Raw genomic sequence first — 22,494 nt, 5'->3', positions numbered from 1 at the left:
CACCACGCGCTTGACACGGGCAGCACACACCCCTGTTGCAGTGCTGTTGAGCGGTCGCAGAGAGTGCGGGTTTGCAACGGGCTGCCTGTCTAGTATCTGTGCTGAGTGAAGCCCTGGCTTTCATAGCCGAGTGTGAGCAGAGCCAACAGCCTGTGGTCCAGCGGTCAAGCCGGCGCTCGGGGCTGTGAGACGTGCCGGGGTCTCCTCGTGTTCTCGCTCCCCGTCGTCTCTCCAGAGCGGAGAACGCAGGCACACAAAGGTACTCGTTTACAAGAATTCCTCTGTTGCCACCCGGCAGTAAATTTTATTGCTGTTTCCCTTGCAGGAAAGATCACAGTGAGATTCCTTTTCATGCATCTATTGCTAGTCCTGGTGAGAGACCAGGATCGCATTGACCCTGACATCAAAGGAAGGATTATGGGGCTGCTAAAGCCATCAGCCGCCGGCAGTGTGCACATCGTGGGCTGACTTGCCCAGAGGCTCTCCCAGTGGGGCTCGTGTAGAAGGCCTCACAGGGCCGTGGTGGCTTTGTCCCCACCCTGGATGTGCCACCTCTTTGTCCCCACCCTGGACGTGCCACCTCTTTGTCCCCACCCTGGACGTGCCACCTCTTTGTCCCCACCTTGGATGTGCCACCTCTTTGTCCCCACCCTGGACGTGCCACCTCTTTGTCCCCACCCTGGACGTGCCACCTCTTTGTCCCCACCTTGGATGTGCCACCTCTTTGTCCCCACCATGGACGCGCCACTTCAGGAACCTGAATCCGAACTGAGTCTCCCCTGTGAGTTCAAGGCTGTTCTTCCACACAAGCGCCGGGAGGCACCTGAGGCCCATGGAAACCTGCCGATCCATCTCCACCCTCCCCTCAGCACACAGATCATTCCCACATTTCCGGAAAGCCCGAGTCCCTGTGTCCCGGGACCTGTGCCTACCAAGCGCTGTCCTCCGCCAGGTCATTTCAGGAAGATTCCGCAGTTACTTTGATTGATATGTCCATCATTTACAGATTTTCTAATATTTTAGGACCTTCTGATAAAAGTGCAGGATAAGATTCCAAGGTGTATTAATAATAAAATGTAATAGATTTGGTTTTTTTGTCTTCTGTTTGCTTCTGAACTTAATACTGTTGTTTTAAAAGGGGGGGAAAGTGTGTAAGAAAAGGATATTCTGCACATTCTGGTGGTGTTTGGTGTTCTTTTCTCACCTTACTAGCTTCAAGGTGGTGGTGATGTCCCCTGGAGGCTGACGGGCCACCTCCTCCTGATGGAGGCACCGCCAAGCACCTCGGGAGTGTGTGGCAACGTCATCTTTCTTTCCCACAAACGTTTGAAGTTTAAAAAGAAAAAAAAGACGGGAACTCTGCTTCCTAGCACTGTCCACAGGGACAAAGGCCCCAGGAGCCGCAGTGGTTGGTGCAGCCCCTTGGTGGCTGAGGCTGAACAGGATGAACAGGCCTGGGGGTGGGGTGGTGGCTCTGCTTACTGGCTCCTGACCTTGCGAATTATAGAACAGGGTTAGTCTAGACTATCATTCTAGAAAGTTTCTTAGAGCTTCGCCCTTTGCCGTTAACGGGTGCTCTGCATATGGCTGTATGTGCTTTGTTTACTATTGGTGGCAGAATAAAAATTTGATTTTAAAATATGAGTAAATGTCAGAATGCTGCCCTCTGAAGATGTGGGATAGATGATGCTTTCTCACTCTGGCAGGGATGTGTCTGGTCCTCTGTGAGGCGCCGCAGGAAGGGGCCCGGGGCACAGACCCCACTCAGCACCTCCTGGGGGCGGCAGGCAACCAGCTGGCCTGGCAGTGTGGTTCTGTCTTGTTTTCCCCAAAAGCCGTGTCTTGTTGTCCACAGGAACCGCCGAGGCAGAGCTGTGCTGCCGCACAAATGGTTTCACACGAAAACGGACACCACCTTGTCCTCATGATGGTCCATGGGTCTGAGCATGGGCACAGCCAGCAGGTGGTGCAGTCCTGGAGGGAGGGGCCGTCAGCCCCATGTCATCACCCCACCAGCCCGGGGCGAGGGGTGGGGTGGGGTGGTGGTTTGCTTTGTTGCCTTTGGGCTCAGGGCCCCTGCCAGACAGGGTGGGCCTCGTGGTGAGAGAGGGACCTCGTGTCTCCCCCGGCCACCCCGGGTACCCCATCGTCTGAGCTCCCGTGAGTCCTGGGTTGGATCAGGCTGGCCCTCCACACTTCACGAGAGGGCTCGGAGAGCCTGCAGTGGGGGAGCCTGCGACCAGGGCCTGGCAGGGCTACTGGGTTCCAGAGTAGCCAGTGCTCAGTAAGGACACAGGTCTGTGAAACCAGCCCTTTACATCCTTCTGTGATTCGTCTGCTCAGAGGAAAGGTGCACGTGGGTGACAAGCAGGTGACGAGTCGTAGGACTTCGCTGGGCTGTTTTATTAGCACCACCTGAGCACCTCCTGCGGGAAGCCTCTATCCAGGTAGCGGTGTTGGCGGAGGACCCAGGAGCCTCGGGACAGACGCTGGTTGTCTTGGAGAGGCCAGGCTATGGGAGGGTGGTCTGCCCAGGTGGTTCCCGTGTGGGTCTGGCCTGCACAGATTCAGCCGTGTCCCCCGGGTCACACCCTAAGTGACAGGCAGGATTAGAACATGTGTCCACCTGGCTCGAGATTCTCCTCCCCACAGCCACCCTCTCATTGTAGATTGTCTCTTCAGTGATAGTCTCAGGGACACCCCGTCTTGTCACTCAGCCAGATGAGGATCCTAACCCAGTTTGCCCTAAGGATGAGCTTAGCTAGAGCCAGCAACTCCTGCTTTGGAAAGCACGAAAACTTGAATTTTTTTTTTTTTTTCCTTTTCAGGGCCACGCCTGTGGCATATGGAGGTTCCCAGGCTAGGGGTCGCGTCGGAGCTACTGCTACCAATCTACACCACAGCTACAGCAATGCCAGATCCTAACCGCATCTGTGACCTGCACTGCAGCTCATGGCAACGCCAGATCCTTAACCCACTGAGTGAGGCCAGGGATTGAACCTGCATCCCTGTGGATGCTAGTTGGGTTTGTTACCATTGAGCCGCAGCAGGACCTCTGTAAACTTGAGTTTGAATCTGCTAGTGTTAAGACCCCACAGAGATGTCACCAGGATCTGTCCACCTAGGAGTCTGGTGCTCTTGCTTTCTTCTTGGCACAATTTATGCTCTTCGTTGCTCTGGGATGAAGGAGTGCTGCCCTCCAGGCCGAGCAGTGGGAATGAAATGATAGGAACCTGGTCACCAGTAAGGGGATGCTCCATCGGTGCCATGTCCTGGTGGCAGCCAGGAAGCCCCAGCCCCTGCTGCCTGTCACTTTGGCTTCCTGAAGCTGTGGTGCAGGTCGGGCCTGAAACAGCAGCAGCCTTTCTAGCCAGAGGGGCCGGTCGTTCGGCAGTGAGGTCCCTGGGAGGGGCGGGCTGGCTGTCAGTGTGTGGTGGGCCCAGAACCGGCGGTGGGGAAACTAGGTCTGGTTTGTGGGTTTGTTAAACCAGTGAGAAGAGGCAGTTGTGTTCTCTGAGCGAGTTCAGTGGGAAATGGCCAAGGGACTGTCCTCCTGAGAACAAAGGGTTCTGATGGTGGGGCTCCCTGCCTGGAACGAGCCTGAACCCTGCAGCCAGGCCTTGGCTTCCAGTCTGCAGACCTGTCCCCTGGGGGCAGCCCCACCTCTGCCATTAGCCTGGGCGCTGGTCTGGGGGCGCCCCAGGACCCCGGGCAGGACCCGGTGGTGAGGAAGGAAATCAAGAGGAGAGATTCTCTTCTCTCTCTTGGCCTCTGTTTTAGATTGAAGGGTTTCAAAGTACTTACATTTATTGGAGTTTCACATCAAAACACCACACTAATTGTCTCCATCCCAAATAAGGTACAGAGATGTCACGCTAGACAGAACCCAGTGCCCCAGGAGCAGCAACCAGAAATAGCAAAACCCTTTGCTTTACAATGAGGAGAGGGCCTCCAAAAGGCTTCAGAGAGGAGTTCCCATTGTGTCTCAGCAGCTCAAGAGCCCAAAATTCTCCATGAAGACGAGGGTTCAATCCCTGGCCTCACTCAGTGGGTTAAGGATCCGGCATTGCCACGATCTGTGCTGTAGTTCACAGACACGGCAGCTCAGATCCCGCCTTGCTGCCTTGGCTTCCATTCGACCCCTGGCCTGGGAACTTCCATATGCCACTTGTGCAGCCCTAGAAAGAAAAAAGCTTTCAGAGACACGTTTCCAGTGCATTCTGGTTTTGTCGCAACCAGCCTGACCTGTAGAGAGACTGGGCAAAGCCCCTGCGGGCAGGCGGCTTGCACAGGGTTCCCTCACCACAGCCCTCAACAGAGGCTGTGGTTATCCCCTGCAGACTGAAAGCCAAAGCTGAGTGACCCATCCTCAAGGGCCAGTGATTTTAGAGCTTTGTGTTCTAGGCCACCACCTTCTCAATCTAGGGATGGGGCGGGCTGGGCAGGAAAGTGAGGTGTGTAGGAAGGAATTTGCCGTGAACCTCAGCATCGCAGACCCGCCCTGCCCGTGAGCACAGTGTCCCGGCACCTGGCCAAACAGGACTCTGGGTGTCCCAGGGTGGCTTTCCTGGGGCAGCAAGCCCGCCACACCCCCATTCCTGAGAAGTCAGGGAGGAGGCTACAGACCCTGGCACTTTGCCAGCAGGTGACAAGGCTTGGGGGCTAGTTGGTGCCTTGCAGCAGCCCCTCCCCAGAGCCCCTGGGCCTGGACCACCTCAGGGTACAGGAAGAGGGTGAGGGGCCCTCTGGGCAGGGCCCAGCCGTGACAAAGTTTCTGTGACAAAAAAGCCAGGACAGTGGTGAGCCCAAGCCTAGACCTCCTGAAGGACCCTTAGGCCAAGCTGGGGGCTGGGGGCCTTGGGGTCTAAATGGTGGCTTGAACCTCCCAGGGCAGTGCCCCAAGGCCAGACTCATTGAAGAAGGCCCTGAACACCCCCCCCCCACCCCAGGCCTCTGTCCCTGTAGAACAATGACCTCGCCCTCCCTGGTCAGGCCCTGGGGGTTTACAAGGTCGAAGGGAGGAGGGGCCATTCATGGAGAGGTTTTATAGATCTTTTCCCACCCTTTGGTGCTGTCTGGGAGATTGATCGGCTAATGAGGTATTTCTGTTCCATGCTGATGACTAGAGGGTGTGAAAAAAGAGGGCGGAGGCCGTCAGCCAAGTCCCAGGGGCGGAAGGGAGCTACCATAAAACTACCAATGTTCCCAAGTCTAGACGGCTGCTTGGAGCCTCTTGCCTGAAGGTGGGTGGGCAATCAGGGTGCCCTGGCATCTAAGCATCCGAGCATAACAAACCTGGCCGTGGTCAGAAGACCAGTCAGAGGCGCCTGCTCCTGGAGGCTGGACCTGGGAAGGGAGGCTGGTGACAGTTCCAGAGACCCAGTGTGTGTTTGGGGATGCGAGTCAGCAGAAATGCAGATAAAGGCCTCTGACAGCAGGTTTCTGTCCACTCCAGACAGCTTCCATAAAACTAATCCCGTCCCTGCCAAGTGTCGTTTTGAGATAAAACAAACTCAGGGGTTTGGCTTCTCAGCCCCAAGGACTGAAGTGGCTTCAGAGACCCCCGTGAAGTCTCTCCTGTGTCACTGAACCCACCTGGGCCCCCAGCCTTTTCTGGCAGCTTCCACTTCACCACTGCCCACATGGCTGAGAGGGGCAGGATGCCCACCTTCAGGGCAGAGCTCAACCCTGCAGGGGAGCCTTGCAGCCGCTTCCCAGACACCTCCTCTCCGGCTTTGTCAGGGAAGCAGAGGCAACTGGGTGCACGTTGTGGTGTCTGTTTTTTTAAGCTTTCCTTTTTTAGGGGGGTACTTTTAGGCATACGGAAGTTCCCAGGCTAGGAGTCGAATCAGAGCTGTAGCTGCTGGCGTACATCACAGCCACAGCAACACCAGATCTGAGCTGTGTCTGCAACCTACACCACAGCTCACGGCAACGCCAGATCCTCAACCCACTGAGCGAGGCCAGGGATCGAACCTTCGTCCTCATGGATACTAGTCAGATTCATTTCCACTGAGCCACGATGGGAACAACATTAAGCGTTCCTTCTTTGTGCTCCTGTTGCCTATAATTTCCTCCAGCTCAGGCTTTGGAGCATGGTTCCACCACTGAAAGCCCAGCCCAGAAGGTGTTCTTGTCCATGGGGTGGGGCTGGAGGTGCTAAAACTGCCTGTCATTGGGCCTTAAGTACACTGCCTAGAGCTCCAGGTTCCAGAAAGTTCTTTTTGGCTCTAATAGCCCTCCCTTGCTGCCTGAGATCTGGTGGGACTGGCCTTGGAAGCAGAAAAGCGTATCCTAAGACTGGTGAGGAGACTCTTGGCAAGATTTGAAAGGCAGGAGTGATGCTTCAGGTTTTCACGTTCTGACTGTGAAATTTAAGTTTCCTAAGACTTTGACATCAGTTATGTGTAAGGAAGGAGGCTCAAGAGATTGTGAAACATGGGGATAAATTAGCAATCAGATGGGAGCCAACTTTGGCGTTTGCCAATGGGATGATACTACAGGTACAAGGGTGCAGGTATGTTGGGTTGTAAAGAAAAGACATAACTTGAGGGAAAGGAACTGTTGTTTTATGATTTTATCTGTTTTAATAGATTAAATGATAATGTGGAGGAAAAGAGAACCGCAGAAACTGTGACTTCAGTGCAGCTGGGGGCGGGGAAGCCTTTTGTAGAACAAGAGAGCGATTATTAGTGATCCCAGAAGCTGAGCAGAAAGACTGACATCAGGGAATTTGGTTCCTGGCCCACAAACTGCCCCAACTTGGGTGGGGGGAGCCCCAAGTCCTCAGGCCTCCTTCCTTCTAGGTTGAGGTACCTTTTCTTCTAGAAAACTCACTGTCTGATACCAGAACATGAGTCCGGTCAATAAGCTATAAAAATGCCCCTGTGCTGATGGCAGAGCAGAAGTGCCACTGCAGGCGTCTCCTTTGCAAGTTTCAGTTGCCCCTGGAGGCCCCTTTTCCTTCACAGCATCATTTAACAGTGAGCCTCTCTTGGAACATACAGGTGTGCATCTTCCTTTACTAATTGGTGAGTGCAGCTTCCTCTTGCATTCAACAGGAGCGCAAACGTGAACAGTAAGTAAACAGTAATTTTTTACCTATCTCTTCACCTGGTCCCTCCTCGGAAGCTGTCAGCGTGAGGAGAGCGAAGGTGGAGACTGCGAGGCAGCGCTCCAGCAAACACCTGTCTGCATCCCCGGCTTGTGCACCCACAGGGCAGGCAGAGGGCGCACTGATCTTCCTGGTGACACGTTTCCCGGTTGGAGTACACGGAGAACTGGGCCTCCCTCTTGGTGGCTCTGTTGTCTGAACGTCACACAGCTCGAGAGGTACTGGTCATGGTGTGCTTAGTTCCCTTCGTTCAGATCCCAGCCCCGCTAGATGTCATCTGTGTCATGTTTCTAGGCTTCGGTTTCCTCATCTGTAAACCATGGACAGCTTTGTTAAGTCGTGAGAGTTAAATGAATGAATTTATGTAAAAGCCTGATAACAGAGACTGGTGTCAACTCTAAAGGTATGGGCTTCCCTTTGATTGTTGGTTTAATTTATTTAACCAGCCTGCTACCAGTGAACCGGTAAGTTGTTTCCAACTGAGCTGCAGTTAAAAACAAAAACAAAAACGAAGCAAAACCGTGGGCATTCTGCATACGCAGGTACCAGTGTATTTGTGGCTGATTTCTAGATTTGCACATGGTGGGATCCTCAGAACCTGAAGCTGGCAGTGGTGGGAGAGGCAGCTCTGAAGAATTGGCTTTTTGTTACTAGATAAAAGGATACATTATTTAAAAAAAATTGTATTTAATGTTTCCTTTGCAATAACATATACGTTAAATTTGCCATTTTAAGGAGTTCCCGTCGTGGCTCAGTGGTTAACAAATCCGACTAGGAACCATGAGGTTGTGGGTTCGATCCCTGGCCTTGCTCAGTGGGTTAAGGATCCAGCGTTGCCATGAGCTGTGGTGTAGGTCACAGATGTGGCTCAGCTCCCAAATTGGTGTGGCTGTGGCGAAGGCCAGTGGCTACAGCTCTGATTAGACCCCTAACCTGGGAACCTCCGTATGCCACAGATGTGGCCCTAGAAAAACCAAAAAAAAAAAAAAAAAAAAAAAAAAATTACCATTTTAACCATTTTCAAATGTACAGTTCAGGGGCATTGGGCACATTCACATTGTTGGGCAAGGATCAGCACCATTTACCTGTCTCTAGAACTTTTTTTTTAAACCGAAGTATAATTGATTTACAAGGTTGTTTGAATTTCTACTGTACAGCAGCGACCCAGTCATACATATATATATATATATACATTCTTTTTTATATTCTTTTCCATTATGGTTTGTCTCAAGATATTGACCATAGTTCCCTGTGCTATACAGTAGAATCTTGTTGTTTATCCCTTCCACATGCAATAGTTGGCATGTACTATCCCCAAAGTACCCATCCTTCCCTCCCCCTCCCGCCTCTTCCCCTTGACAACTGTAAGTCTGTTTTCCATGTCTCTAAGTCTCTTTTTTGTATATAGGTTCATTTGTGTCATGGTTTAGATTCCAGATATAAGTGCTATCATGTGCTATTTGTCTCTCTAACTTCACTTAGTATGAAAATTTCTAGATCCATCCATGTTGCTACAGATGGCATTATCTCAATTCTTTTTTGGCTAATAGTCCATTGTATATATGTACTACATCTTATTTATCCATTCATCTGTCAATGGACATTTAGGTTGTTTCCATGTTGTGGCTATTGCAAATAATGCTACTATGAACATAGGGATGCATGTATTTTTTTTTTTTTTAATTACAGTTTGGTCCAGATAAATACCCAGGAGTGGGATTGCTGGATCATTTGGTAATTCTATTTTTAGTTTTTTGAAGATTCTCCATACTCTTACCAACTTACATTTCCACCAACAGTTGTAGGAGGGTTTCCTTTTCTCCACACCTTGTCCAGCATTTGTGATTTGTAGACTTTTCAATGGTGGCTATTCTAACCGCTGTGAGGTGGTACCTCACTGTAGTTTTGATTTGCATTTCTCTAATAATTAGCAATGTCGGCCATCTTTTCATGGTCCTACAGCCATCTGTGTGTCTTCTTTGGAGAAACGTCTGTGTCTTCTGCCCATTCTTCAATTGGGTTATTTAGTTTTTCGTTGCTGAGTTGTGTGCGCTGTTGTGTATTTTGGAAGTTAGGCCAATGTCAGTAGTTTCTGCTACGCCACGACGGGAACTCCATAAAAAGCTTTTATTATGTTGACATATGTTCCCTCTATACCCACTTTGGTAAGAGTTTTTATTATGACTGGATGTTGAATTTTGTCAAATGCGTTTTTCTGCATCTATTGAAGTGATCATGTGGTTTTTGTCTTTGTTGATGGGTTGTCATTGTTGATATGTTGTTGATTGATTTGCACATGTTAAACCATCCTTGTGATTCTGGGATGAATGGAACTTCGTCATCGTGTGTGATTTTTTTTTTTTTTTTTTGTCTTTTTTGAGGGCCACAACTGCGGCACGTGGAAGTGCCCAGGCTAGGGGTCCAATTGGAGCTGTTTGCCACTGGCCTACACCACAGCCACAGCCACACCAGATCCAAGCTGCATCTGTGACCCACACCACAGCTTATGGAAACGCCGGATCCTCAACCCACTGAGCAAGGCCGGGGATCGAACCTGCAACCCCACGGTTCCTAGTCAGATTCATTTCTGCTGCGCCACGATGGAAACTCCAGACTTTTTTTTTTTTTTTTAATGTAATGCTGGATTCGGTTTGGTAATATTTTGTTGAGAATTTTTACATCTATATTCACCAAAGATATTGGCCTGTAATTTCCTTTTTTGGTGGTATCTTTGGTTTTGGTATGATGGTGGTGGTGATGGTGGCTTTATAGAATGTCTTGAGGCGTGTTCCCTCCTCTGCAGTCTTTTGGAAGAGTTTGAGAAGAGTTGGTAAAAGTTCCTCTTTATATGTTTGGTAGACTTCCCCAGATGGTGAAACCAACTTGTCTTGGACTTTTGTTTGTAGGGACTTTTAAAAATTATAGATTCTCTTTCATGTCTAGTGATTGGTCTGCTGAAATTACCTGTTTCTTCTTGATTCAACTTTGGTGGGCTCTAAGTTTCTAGAAATTTGTCCATTTCTTTAGGTTGTCCAATTTGTCGTTATGTAATTGTTCACAGTATTCTCTTATGGTTTTTTGTATTTCTGTGGTCAGTTGATATTTCTCCTTTTTCATTTCTTATTTATTTGGGTTCTCTCTGTTTTCTTCTTGATGAGCCTGGCTAGAGGTTTGTCAACTTTGTTTACCCTTTCATAGAACCAGCTATTGGTTTTATTCATTTTTTTTCTATTTTAATCTCTATTTCATGTATTTCCTTGCTGATCTTTATTATTTCCTTCCTTCTGCTGCTGACTTTAGGTTTTATTTAGTCTGTTTTTTTTTTTAGGGCCACTCCCGCTGGCATATGGAGGTTCCCAGGCTAGGGGTCTAATCGGAGCTGCAGCTGCCAGCCTATGCCACAGCCCCAGCTACGTGGGATCTGAACTGCGTCTGCAACCTACACCACAGCTCATGGCAACACCGGATCCTTAATCCAGTGAACAAAGCCAGGGATTGAAAATGTGTCCTCATGGATCCTAGTTGGGTTCCTTAACCACTGAGCCACAAAGGGAACTCCCCTAGTCTTCTTTTGCTAATTGTTTTAGGTGATAAGTTAGGTTGTTTATATGAGGGGTTTTTTTTTTGTTTAAAGAAGGCCTGTGATGTTGCATCTGATAATCACTTTTCTACATCCCACAGACTTTGTATGGTTGTGTTTTCATTGTCAATTGTCTCAGATATTTTTTAAATTTTCTCTTTGATTTCCTCATTGACCTATTGATTTTTTAGTAGCATGTTGTTTAGTCTCCATGTAATCATTTTTTTTTCATTTCTCTTTATGTAATTCATTTCTAGTTTCATGCCACTGTATTTGAAAAAGATGCTTGAAATAATTTCTATACTTATAAATTTGTTGAGGTTTGTATTATGCCCTAGTATGTGGTCAGTCCTGGAGAATGTTCCATGTGCACTTGAAAAGAATATGTATTCTGGAGGGATTTTTTGGATGTAATGTCCTGAAAATATCGACTAAGTTTAACTGTGCTATTGTATTATTTAGGATCTCTCTTGCCTTATTGATTTTCTGTCCAGAAGATAAGAGTGGGATGTTTTAAGTCTCCTACTATTATTGTATTTCCATCAACTTCTCCCTTTAAATCTGTTAGTATTTATGTATTTGGGTGCTCCTATATTAGGTACATATATGTTCATGAAAAAAACTTGTGCGTGTATGTAAAATTCTCTTCTTGTATTGATCCTTTTATTATTTGTGTCCTTTTTCATCTTTCTTTATGGCCTTTGTTTTAAAGTCTGTTTCATCTGAGTATTGCGGCCCCTGCTTTCTTGTCACGTCCATTGGCACGAAATTTCTTTTTCCATCCTCTCGCATTCAATCCATGTGTGTCCTTTGCCCTAAAGTGGGTCTCTTGTAGCAGCATAATGTAGGCAATCTTTTTTTTTTAAATTTAATTTGCCACTCTGTGTCTTTTAACTGGAGCATTTAGTCCTTTGACATTTAAGGTAATTATTGATATGTATTTATTGTCAGTTTAAACCCTGTCTTCCAGTTGATTTGTGTTTCTTCATTCTTTTTCCTTTTATGATTTTATGATTTATTTTTATTTTTGTGTTTTTATTTTATAATTTATTTTTATTTTTTGTGTCTGCACCTATGGCGTATGGAAGTTCCCAGGTCAGGGACTGAATCCTAGCCACAGCTGCAACCTACACTGCAGCTGCAGCAATGCTGGATCCTTTAACACACTGTGCCAGGCTGGGGATCAAACCCACGCCTCTGCAGCTGCCTGAGCCACTGTTGTTGGATTCTTAAATCACTATGCCATAGCAGGAATTCCTTTTTGTTTTTGTGAATGTATTTTATGTTTCTCTTTTGTGGTTACCTTGTTTTTTAAGTATGTTAACCCCTTTCTATATCTACTTACTTTGATAGTCATATAGGTTTAAACACATGCTAAAAAAAAAGAATATACACTTTCTCAAACACTCCTCCCCAATATTTTATGATTTTGATGTCCTCTTTTACATCTTCATGTTTATCATTTTGCTGTTCCAAATAGCCCTTTTTTTAATTTTTCTTTTTAATTTATATACTGACTTATTTAAGTGATTTATTTTTCAACTGTGATTTCTTCTTTCCTTTAGCTTCTTGCTTCTTTTCTATTTATAGAATACCTTTCAATATCTCTTTTAGTTTTTGCTTATTTTAGATATTATCTCTCTAAGTGATAACCCTGTTGGTAGAGTATTTTAGACTACATATTTTTCCTCTTCAAGACTTTGAATATATTTTCTCACTCTGCTCTGGTCTACAGCATTTCTGTAGAGAAATCAGCTAATAGCAGTATGGGGGTTCCCTTGTATGTAATTAACTGTTTTTCTCTTGCTGCTTTTAAAATTCTCTCTTTATCTTTTGCCATTTTAATTAAAGAGATCTATGGGATAGTATAAAGAATGCCAATCTATGTGCGGTAAGAATTCTAGAAGAAGAAGAAAGATAAAAGGGGTATGTCTTAGTGTAGTTCTGTCTTGATTCATCTCATTTGGGACCCTCTTTCCTCCCTGTACCCAGATATCTGTTTCCTTCTTTATGTTTGGGAAGTTTTCAGCCAAAACTGAAAACTGTAATTTCTTCAAATACATTTTCAATCCCCTTTTATCTTTCTTCTTCTTCTAGAATTCTTACTGCACATAGATTGGCATGCTTTATACTATCCCAAAGATCTTTCATATTGCTTTAATTTTTTTTTTTAATTTTCATTTGGCTTTCTGTATGCTGTTCTGATTGGGTGATTTCCACTATTCTACCTTCCAAGTCTCTTATTCGTTCCTCTCAATGTCTTTAGCTCAACTTTCGTCTTGCCACATGAAGTTTCTGATTTTTCTTGGCTCCTCTTTAGTTTCTAGTTCCTTTTCACAGTAATCTGCATTTCTGTTGATAGTCTTCCTTAACTTTTCAGTATTTTCATTATCTCCTTTTCAAACTCAGTGTCTATTAGACTGAAGAGGTCTGTTCCATTGTTCTTTCAGGGAAATTCTCTTGGTCTTTTAACTGGGAGTGGTTCCTCTGCTTCTTCATTTTACTTACTTTTTTTTTTTCTTTTTGAGTTTAGGAGAAACAACTATTATGATCTTGGAAGACTATTTATATGCAGAAGCATCCCTACACAGTTTGTATGGGTTTAATATTTTTGGTGCAAGGCCAGTTGTTAGTATGGATTCCTGCCACCTCTTTCCTCAGTGTGTGCTGGCCATAATCCCCTTGATAGGGAGTGTGCAGATGTGGAGGCTCATGGGTGTCTCTCCACTGCCAGGTCCCGAGGCAGTGGAGGGCAGTGCCTCATGGGGACTCCTGTAGCCCATGATAGTAGAGGCAGTGATTGGTGCCTGTTCCTGGATTTCCTTACAGTGGTGGACAACAGATGCTTGAGCCCCGCTCTAAAACCTGAGATGGAGGCAGCTTAAGCCCACCCCTGGGGCCTGTGGTGGCAGCTTATGTGTGCCTTGGAACTCAAGATGGTGGAGGCTCACGTGTACCCCTGGAGATCATGTAGGTGGTGTCTTTTCACCCAAAAGCACATGCGCAGGGAAAGAGGCTCCTATGACAGGTCTCGCCCCCCTTCTCACACAACCCCCAACAATGGTGCCTCGCCTCTATGCCAGACCCAGGCTTCTTCTGCATACACCCTTGGTTGTGGTCACACCATGCTCCACCCCATTCAGGCTGTCTATGTGAAGCCAACCCCCTCCTGTTCCTGCGTCTGACTCCTGAAGCCCGAACTTCAGCACCCAGCCCTCACCCACACCAAGGGATATACACGTCTCAGGCTGGGGAGCGCAGGGTGGCAGCACCAACCATTTGTGCAGGTCTCTGTCTTGCCTCCGGCAGACCAGTTTCTGTGCTCTCCTCCAAGGCTCTGAAGCTCCCCCTCCATCCTGGCTGATCTCCCTACTAGTGAGGGGACTTCCCAGAGAGTGGCAAACTTCTCTCCTTCACAGCTCCCTCCCAGGGGTGCAGGTCCTGTCCCAATTCCTTTATCTTTTTTTTTCCTTTTTTCTTTTGTCCTACTCTGTTACATGGAGATTTTCTTGCCCTTTCAGAGATCTGAGGTCTTCTGCCAGTGTTCAGTAGATGTTCTGTGAGGGTTGTTCCACATGTAGATGAATTTTGGATGTATTTGTGGGATGAGGTGAGCTCCACGGCCTACTGTGCCACCATCTTGATCACTTCCCCTCCAGAATTTTTTTTTTTACCACCCCAAAGTCAGATTCTGTACCCATTAAACAACTTCCCATGTCTTCTCCCCAGCACTCTTATTTTCTGTCTCTACATACCTGACCATTCTGGGCAACTCAAATGAGTGGATTACATAATAATGTCTTTTTGTGACTAGCTGATTTCACATAGCAAAATATTCTCAAGGTTCTTCCTTGCTGCAGCCTGTGTCAGAACTTCATTCCTTTTTAAGGCTGAATAATATTCCATTATATGGATATGTCACATTTTGCTTATCCATTCAACTATTGATGGACATGTGGGTTGTAAGTACCTTTTGACTATTGTGAATAATGCTGCTGTGAACATTGTTGGACCAATATCTCTTCAAGTCTCTGCTTTCAGTTATTCTGGGAATGATACGTCTAGAAGTGGAAGTGCTGGATCATATGGTGATTCTGTTACTATACAGCCTCTAGGATGTACACGTTTTATCTTTTTGATTATAGTTGATTTACAATATTGTGTCAATTTTTGCTGTACAGCAGAGTGACCCAGTTATACAACTATATACATTCTTTTTCTCACATTATCCTCCATCATGTTCCATCACAAATAACTGGATATAATTCCCTGTGCTGTACAGCAGAATCTCATTGCTTATCCACTCCAAATGCAATAGTTTGCATCTACTAACCCCAAATTCCCAGTCCATCCCACTACCCACCCTGCCTTTCCCTTGGCAAACACAAGTCTGTTCTCCATGTCCATGAGTTTGTTTCTTTTCTGTAGATAGGTTCATTTGTGCCATATATTAGATTTCAGATATAAGTGATATCATAGGGTATTTTCCTATTTCTGATTTATTTCTCTTAGTATGAGAGTCTTTAGTTCCTTCCATGTTGCTATGAATGGCATCATTTTGTTCTTTTTAATGGCTGAGTAGTATTCCATTATGTATATATAAGGTTTATGTATATATTAAGGTTTTCTTAATCCATTCATCTGTTGATGGACATTTAGGTTGTTTCCATGTCTTGGTTGTTGTGAATAGTGCTGCAATGAACAAGGGGTGCCTGTATCTTTTTGAATGAAAGTTTTGTCTGGATATATGCCCAGGAGTGGGATTGCTAGATCATATGGTAGTTCTATATTTACTTTTCTGAGGTACTGCAATACTGTTTTCCATAATGGTTGTATCAATTTACATTCCCACCAACAGTGTAGGAGGGTTCCCTTTTCCCCACACCCTCTCCAGCATTTGTTATTGTAGAATTACTAATGATGGCCATTCTGACGAGTGTGAAGTGGTACCTTATGGTGGTTTTTATTTGCATTTCTCTAATAATCAGTGATGTTGAGCATTTTTTCATGTCCCTGTTGGCCATCCATATGTCTTCTTTAGAGAAATGTCTATTTAGGTTTCCTGCCCATTTTTCAGTTGGGTTGTTTGAGTTTTTGCTGTTGAGTTGTACAAGTTGTTTGTATATTTTGGAGATGAAGCCCTTGTCAGTTGCAGCGTTTGAAATTATTTTCTCCCAATCTGTAGGTTGTCTCTGTGTTTTTTTTTTTTTTTTTTTTTTTTTTTTTTTTTTTTTTTTTTTTCTGGTTTCCTTTGCTCTGCAAAAGCTTGTCATTTTGATTAGGTCCCATTAGTTTATTTTTGTTTATTATTTCTATTGCTTTGGGAGACTGACCTAAGAAAACATTTGTATGGTTGATGTCAGAGAAATGTTTTGTCTATGTTTTCTTCTAGGAGTTTTATGGTGTCCCATGTTTAAGTCTTTAAGCCATTTTGAATTTATTTTTGTACATGGTGTGAAGGTGTCCTAGTTTAATTGATTTACATGCAGCTGTCCAGTTTTCCCAGCACCACTTCCTGAACAGACTGTCTTTTTCCCATTTTATATTCTGGCCTCCTTTGTCAAAGATTAATTCACCATAGGTGTCTAGGTTTATTTCTGGATTCTCTACTCTGTTCCATTGGTCTGTATGTCTGTTTTGGTACCAGTACCATACTCTCTTGATTACTGTCTGTGTAATATTGCCTGAAGTCTGGGAGAGTTATGCCTCCTGCTTGGTTTTTTTCCCCTCAGGATTGCTTTGGCAATTCTGGGTCTTTTATGGTTCCATATAAATTTTTGGATTGTTTAAATACTGGGAAAAATGTCCTGGATGATTTGATAGGGATTGCATTGAATCTGTAGATTGCTTTGGGTGGTATGACCATTTTAAGGATGTATATACATTTAATTTAGTTTATTATTTTTTTTTGTCTTTTTAGGGCCACACCCATGGCATATGGAGGTTCCCAGGCTAGGGATGGAATCAGAGCTAAAGCTACAGGCCTACGCCACAGCTACAGCAACGCCAGATCCAAGCTGCATCTGTGACCTACAACACAGCTCATGGCAATGCTGGATCCTTAACCCAATGAGCCAGGCCAGGGATTGAACCCACATCCTCGTGGATTCTAGTCAGGTTCATTAGCCACTAAGCACGACTGAAACTCTGGGATGTATACATTTTAAATGTTACTGTTTTTGTCTTTTCCAGCCTGGTGTGGAAAAGTAATTACTTCGGATTTCTCCTAAGTTGTGTTCAGTTTTTTTTTTTTAAAGTCTTTTCAAAGTCATTTATATTTTCATTAATTGTGTGTTTGTGTTCCTGGTGCATGTCTCCAGGTTGATGTCTTTTTTCTGACCCATTCTTAGAAGAACTATAGAAGTTGGGAAATTTGTTCTGTGTCATGTATTTGTATTTAGATTTTGCTTATTTTGTTCCTATTCCCATCTGGCCAGACTTATTGTCTGTTGTGGGGTCTTGACTTGCATCTTGCTGAAGAGGGCTCCCTTCCTGGCCTGAGGGCTGAAAATAGGATTCTTAGGTTCTGCCTTGGACCTCTTCCCCACCTCTCTGCCCAGAGGACTAAGAAGTCTTCTTGGAAGCAGTGACCCAGAGGCTTTGAATTTGTGGCCCAGGCGGGCATGTGGGTGTGGGGGGAGACCAGGGGCTGAAAACAGGGTTTATATGAAAGTCTGCAGACCACAGGTGAGCAAGAACTTCTTTTTTAAAATATTTTTATTATAGTTGATTTATAATATTCTGTCAATGTCTGCTGTACAGCAAAGTGACCCAGTTATACACTATATACATTCTTTTTCTCACATTATCCTCCATCATGTTCCATCACAAATAACTGGATATAATTCCCTGTGCTGTACAGCAGGATCTCATTGCTTATCCACTCCAAATGCAATAGTTTGCATCTACTAACCCCAAATTCCCAGTCCATCCCACTACCCACCCTGCCTTTCCCTTGGCAAACACAAGTCTGTTCTCCATGTCCATGAGTTTGTTTCTTTTCAGTAGACAGGTTCATTTGTGCCACAGTTCGATTCCAGATATGTGATATGTGGTATTTGTCTTTCTGATTTACTGCACTGAACACGAGAGTCTCTAGTTCCTCTCATGTTGCTACGAATGGCATCATTTTGCTCTTCCTAATGGCTGAGTAGTATTCCATTATGTATATATACAAGGTTTTCCTAATCCCTTCATCTGTCAATGGACATTTAGGTTGCCATATCTTGGCTGTTGTGAGTAGTGTAGCAATGAACATAAGGGTGCCTGTATCTTTTTGAATGAAAGTTTTGTCTGGATATATGCCCAGGAGTGGGATTGCTGGGTCATATGGTAGAGCAAGAACTTCTTATGAAGTACAAGAACATTCTTTCTAATTTGGGGAGTAGGGATGTCCCGATTTTATAAACTAGTTTTTTATGTATCTGAGTAATAGACTTTCTTTTCAGAGTGGCAGCAGCCTTCCCACCACCTCTGTCCCTCCTCTCTCTGCAAGCAGAACTGCTAGAGCTGTCTTCAGAGAAAACCCACAGCCCCAGTTCCTGACGACATTTGGTAAAGCAAGAGGGTTAGGCATTTTTGTGTGTGTTCACTTTCATCTAAGAAGTAAAGGTCCAACTTGATCCAACACCATCTTTCTCTGTTGATGGAAATGCCTTTATCATATACTAAATCCCTAGATGGACTAACACAACCGCTATTTATCAGGCACATTTATATCCCTGGAACTATCCCGGGCACTTGAATTGGAGATGGTCCATGAAGAGTAACCATAGTATAAAGATAGTCTCCCTGGGGTCTAGAAGGGGTTATGTGTGAGGGACAGAAGCTGAGGTGTTGCAGCAGAGTGGGTGGAGAGTGGGGTGCCACTGTCAACAGAGTGGTCAGGGAGGCCTCAAGGAGGTGGTGACATGTGAGCAGGTGAGGGAACTGGCTGTGCCCTGTCTGGGCCTGTATGGCTGGAGCAGGTGGGGAGGTGAAGGGGTCACAAAGGATGTTAGGAGATGGAGTCAGAGAGCAGGTGGTGGTCCACACTGTGTAGAACCTTCAAAGCCATTTTTAGGACATCCGGCCTTGCTGAGTGGAGAGGAGTTCTTACAGGGCTCTGAACAGGGCTTGTGACGTGATGGCACCGGAAAAGGGATGGTGGCGACTCTGCAGAGGCGCAAGGGCGGGAGCAGGGAGAACCGGTAGATGATGGCGTCTGAGGGAAGAGGTGAGAAACAGTCAGTTCAGGGATGTCCTGTGACTCGGACATGGGGGTAAGAGCAGAAGAGGCATCAAGGGTAAGCAAGGAATTGGGCCCGAGTCATTATCCGTCACCATCGGCTGACATGGGAAGACTTGGTGTTTTGGGTTCTTTTGGCCTTGCCCACAGCATGTGGAAGTTCCCAGGCCAGGAATCAAACCCAGACCACAGGAGTGACCATGCTGGATCCTTAACTTGATAGGCCACCAGGGAACTCCTATTTTTTTTTCCCCCTGAGAATGTGGTTTTGAGGGGTGGAGCTGGGCTGGAGGAGTCAGCTTTGGATGTGTTAGTTTGACACGGCTGCCTGACCTCCAGGCTGAGACAGCTGGTGTGCCGTGGGATGTTCAGATCTGTGATCTGCACAGCAGTGGCTTGTGAAGGCCCCGTGGATGAGGGCACACAGGGTGGGGGGCCCAAGGACAGAGCCCAGGGGGTGCCTACCAGGCAGAGGTCGGGGTCGAGCAGGGCCCAGCCCTCTCAGGCTGAGGAGAAGCCCTGGAATGTGCCACAGGCTCAGGGAAAGTGTCAGGGAGCAGGGAGACCCAGTGGGTCAGGTGCTGCCCAGACTCGTGCGAGGAGGCCTGAAGATAGTTGGCTGGAGCCCTGAGAAGGGCACTCATAACCCCAACAGGGACAGTCTCCAGAGGCTCCCTCTCTTGGGTCTCACCAAACTAATAACTTGAGCCTTAGGACGTGTGGCCATACGCAGTACTCTTCGTCATACTCCGTTACACTTCGCTTTCAGAATTTACCTGGCAGTTCTTGAATGTTTATTTTTCCATATGGATTTTGGCATCAAATGATCTAGTTCTCCTATTAGGGTTCTATTAAATTAAACTTTTATCTCTAAGACAACTACTGCTTCCATCCAAGAGGTCTTTCTAGAAGGAAAGAACCACCAGTTACAGCAGTGGTTCTCAATGTGGCAGTGTCTGGGCATTAGTGGGCTGGCACCTAAGTGGGAGAGGATAGTAAAGCCCCACGGCGGAAGTCCGAGGGTTGGCAGCACCAGCTTGAGGTGCCTGCAGACTGGTCTTCTGCCAAAGGCCTCCTCTCCCTTTGCTGCTGCGTCTTGGGCTGTTTCGGGCACGCATCCACCTGAAATGCTCTAGCAGAGTCTTCAAGAATAGACACAATGTTGTGTTGTGGACACTGTTAATTCTCTTCAGCTGCCCAGGCTCTGACCTCTTCCTGTCTGTGGGGGCTACGGATGGTGATGCCCAGGTATCCAGTAACGTCACAGAAGTGAAACGAGCTGGACACTTGCTTTCCTAGGTCCCCCTACAGCTTAAGTACAGGTGGGGGACCTGGGCTGCCCCAGTTAGATGCAGCAGCTGGAGCTCTGATCAGCTCCTAGAAGGGTGGGTGCAGTGCCTATCTCCCTCCTAAAGTTCACAGACCTTGCAGGACAAGCTACAAAGGCCCTAGGCTGCAGAATTCAGTGGCAGCAGCGGGTATTTCCTCCCCAGGCCACTCTGGCGCTGGGTTTGGGGCCCTGCCACTGGCTGGCTAGAGCTAAGCCTTGTCTGACAAGTCTGTGGGCTTTTTTTTTTTACTTTTAAAAATACCTTCCCTGGTTTTGTTTTTCTCCCTGCTCCAGGCACATGGAGCTCCCCCAGCTTCAGCAATGCCGCACCAGGTGGGGGATCGTACCCTCATTCTGGCGCTGCAGAGATGCCGCCAGTCCCATTGCACCACAGCAGGAACTCCTCTGTGGGCTTTTAGGTACCCTTTGGATCACTTCCCTTTTGCTTTCAACATCATGTCCTGTGTCTGTTGCTTGCAACCAAGAATCCTCACTGATCCACCTGGAGTCACCAAATTGTGAAAAACACCAGCGGGTCAAGACTTCCAACAGTGATTTACGAGACTTTCCACTTCTACAGAAAAGCTGAGAAGTGTGAAACTTTCAGTATCCAAGCATGCATGTATCCTCCCCAAACACCAATCATGATTGTGTAGGCAAGTCCTACACACCAACTTCCTTTGTTACTCTGAGTCTGTGTATGAGGGACAGGAGTTGGACCCGCGCTATAAACAAATGTGAACCTGGATTTTAGAATACCGCAAGACATCCTTATCTTGCCTTGATTTTTGTCCTTTAGGAGTGAAATGCTTTGGTGAGTATGAATCAGTTAGGATTGTTTAAGTCCATGAAATCCACATCAGCCCCAGTGTCAGGCAGAGGAAGGAAACCAACACCAGCACTGCTGGCTGTGGCTGGGGTGGGGGCAGGCGGGCAGGCAGAGGAAGAGAAAGCCAAGGACAGCGGCAGAGTCAAGTTCAGTCTCTTCCTCCTTGGAAAACACAATCAATTTGGATGCCTTGTCCAGTAGAGAAGGCCATTCCTCACATTCGTTGGTATGATGTGACCACCAGGCCCCTCTGGGAACACAGGGACAGGCAGGCTGGATTTCCATTTCCTCCCATGTCCTCCCACTGCGGCCTCTCCAGGCGCTCCCCGTCCAGTCCCTGTTCTTGCCGCCTCCAGTTCGACAGAAAATGTAGTTCTCTGCTGGCCCTGGACGTGGTCCCAATTTTGTCCGGTACCCTTGTCCCAGCAGTGAGAGCGGGCAGGAGACGGGGCCAGCGCCCGGCCGCTCGGCAGGGCTCGCTCAGGAGCAAGGTGCCCCACTGGCCCCCTGCCGTCACAGGCGCCTCCTAGACGTGGCAGGGGCCCCGTGCCCCACGTTCAGGGGCAGGGTGATTGTCCAGAAAGCCCACACGAGCTGTCGGCACTGAGAACCTGGGCGGCCGGGTCCCGGGGGAGCCGCGGGGACGCGCTTGGAGAGGGCGCGCTCCGAGGATGAGAGGAGCCTCCTCGGGCGAGTCCGAGGCGGCCAAACAGCAGAACCAGCAAGAGGGTGGGCTTCAGAGACGGGGGACGAACAACGCGTAAATCGAAGCAGTGTACACTCAGTGGTGCTATTTAAGCAGGGCTTAAATTAGGGAAAAACGTGTAAATATGAATCATGCGTTGTATTCGGTTTCAGCAGCTCCTGCTGACCGTCTACCTTCCGTCGCCCTCCTCAGCAGGTTTTCCGTACCTGGTGGCAAGTTCCCGGCCCGGGGATAAACTGGAATCGGTCTTTTGTAGGAGCAAATCTCTGAGACCTGAAGCTTCACAAACTGGGCAGTAGAGGCACACTTTTTTGAAGAGAGATGATATTATTTAATGAATACAAAGTTAGGTGCCAGGTGACGTCTTATCTAGACAAAAGATAAATTACAAATTTTAAAAAGCTAACAACATCCACAAACATCATGAAATCCCAAGGAATAACATAACCTTTGCATTAACGGGTGGCCATTAATGCCTTTTCTCCCTATAGTTTTGGGCTCTGTCCTCTTTGCTCCAAGTCCAAGGCTTGGGAGAACTTCGAGGCTTTGGAAGAAATGGGGAAGAACCACAAACGGGCTGAGGTAAGGTCTGGACAAGGAGGAATTTTCCAGAAATGCAGATTGAACAGTCGAAGCTGGATGAGCGTCTCGGTTGCACTGTGTGCTGTGGAACACGGTGTGGGTGGGTGTCCAGGTGGGAGCACGGCC

At 46.9% G+C, this 22,494-nt stretch overlaps 1 protein-coding gene and 1 long non-coding RNA gene across 9 annotated transcripts in view; one reads left to right on the top strand and one right to left on the bottom strand.

The window, feature by feature from the left end:
- Window positions 1–1,089, top strand: part of C10H9orf3 (chromosome 10 C9orf3 homolog) — a 394,233-nt gene extending 393,144 nt beyond the window's left edge. For all 8 annotated transcript variants that reach the window (XR_002336297.1, XR_002336299.1, XR_002336292.1 and 5 more), the window contains one exon: window positions 326–1,089. The gene's annotated coding sequence lies outside the window, so the exon portion shown is untranslated. The remainder of the gene's footprint in view (window positions 1–325) is intronic.
- Window positions 355–2,843, bottom strand: LOC110255664. Its single transcript, XR_002336300.1, has 2 exons — window positions 637–2,843; window positions 355–552 (listed from the first exon to the last, which is right to left on the bottom strand). It is a non-coding gene; the product is annotated as an uncharacterized LOC110255664 (long non-coding RNA).

Source organism: Sus scrofa, chromosome 10 (genome assembly GCF_000003025.6).
Source record: "Sus scrofa isolate TJ Tabasco breed Duroc chromosome 10, Sscrofa11.1, whole genome shotgun sequence".
Taxonomy (NCBI): domain Eukaryota; kingdom Metazoa; phylum Chordata; class Mammalia; order Artiodactyla; family Suidae; genus Sus; species Sus scrofa.
Note: the sequence above shows the minus strand (reverse complement) of the source record. Positions and strands in the feature narration are given on the sequence as shown.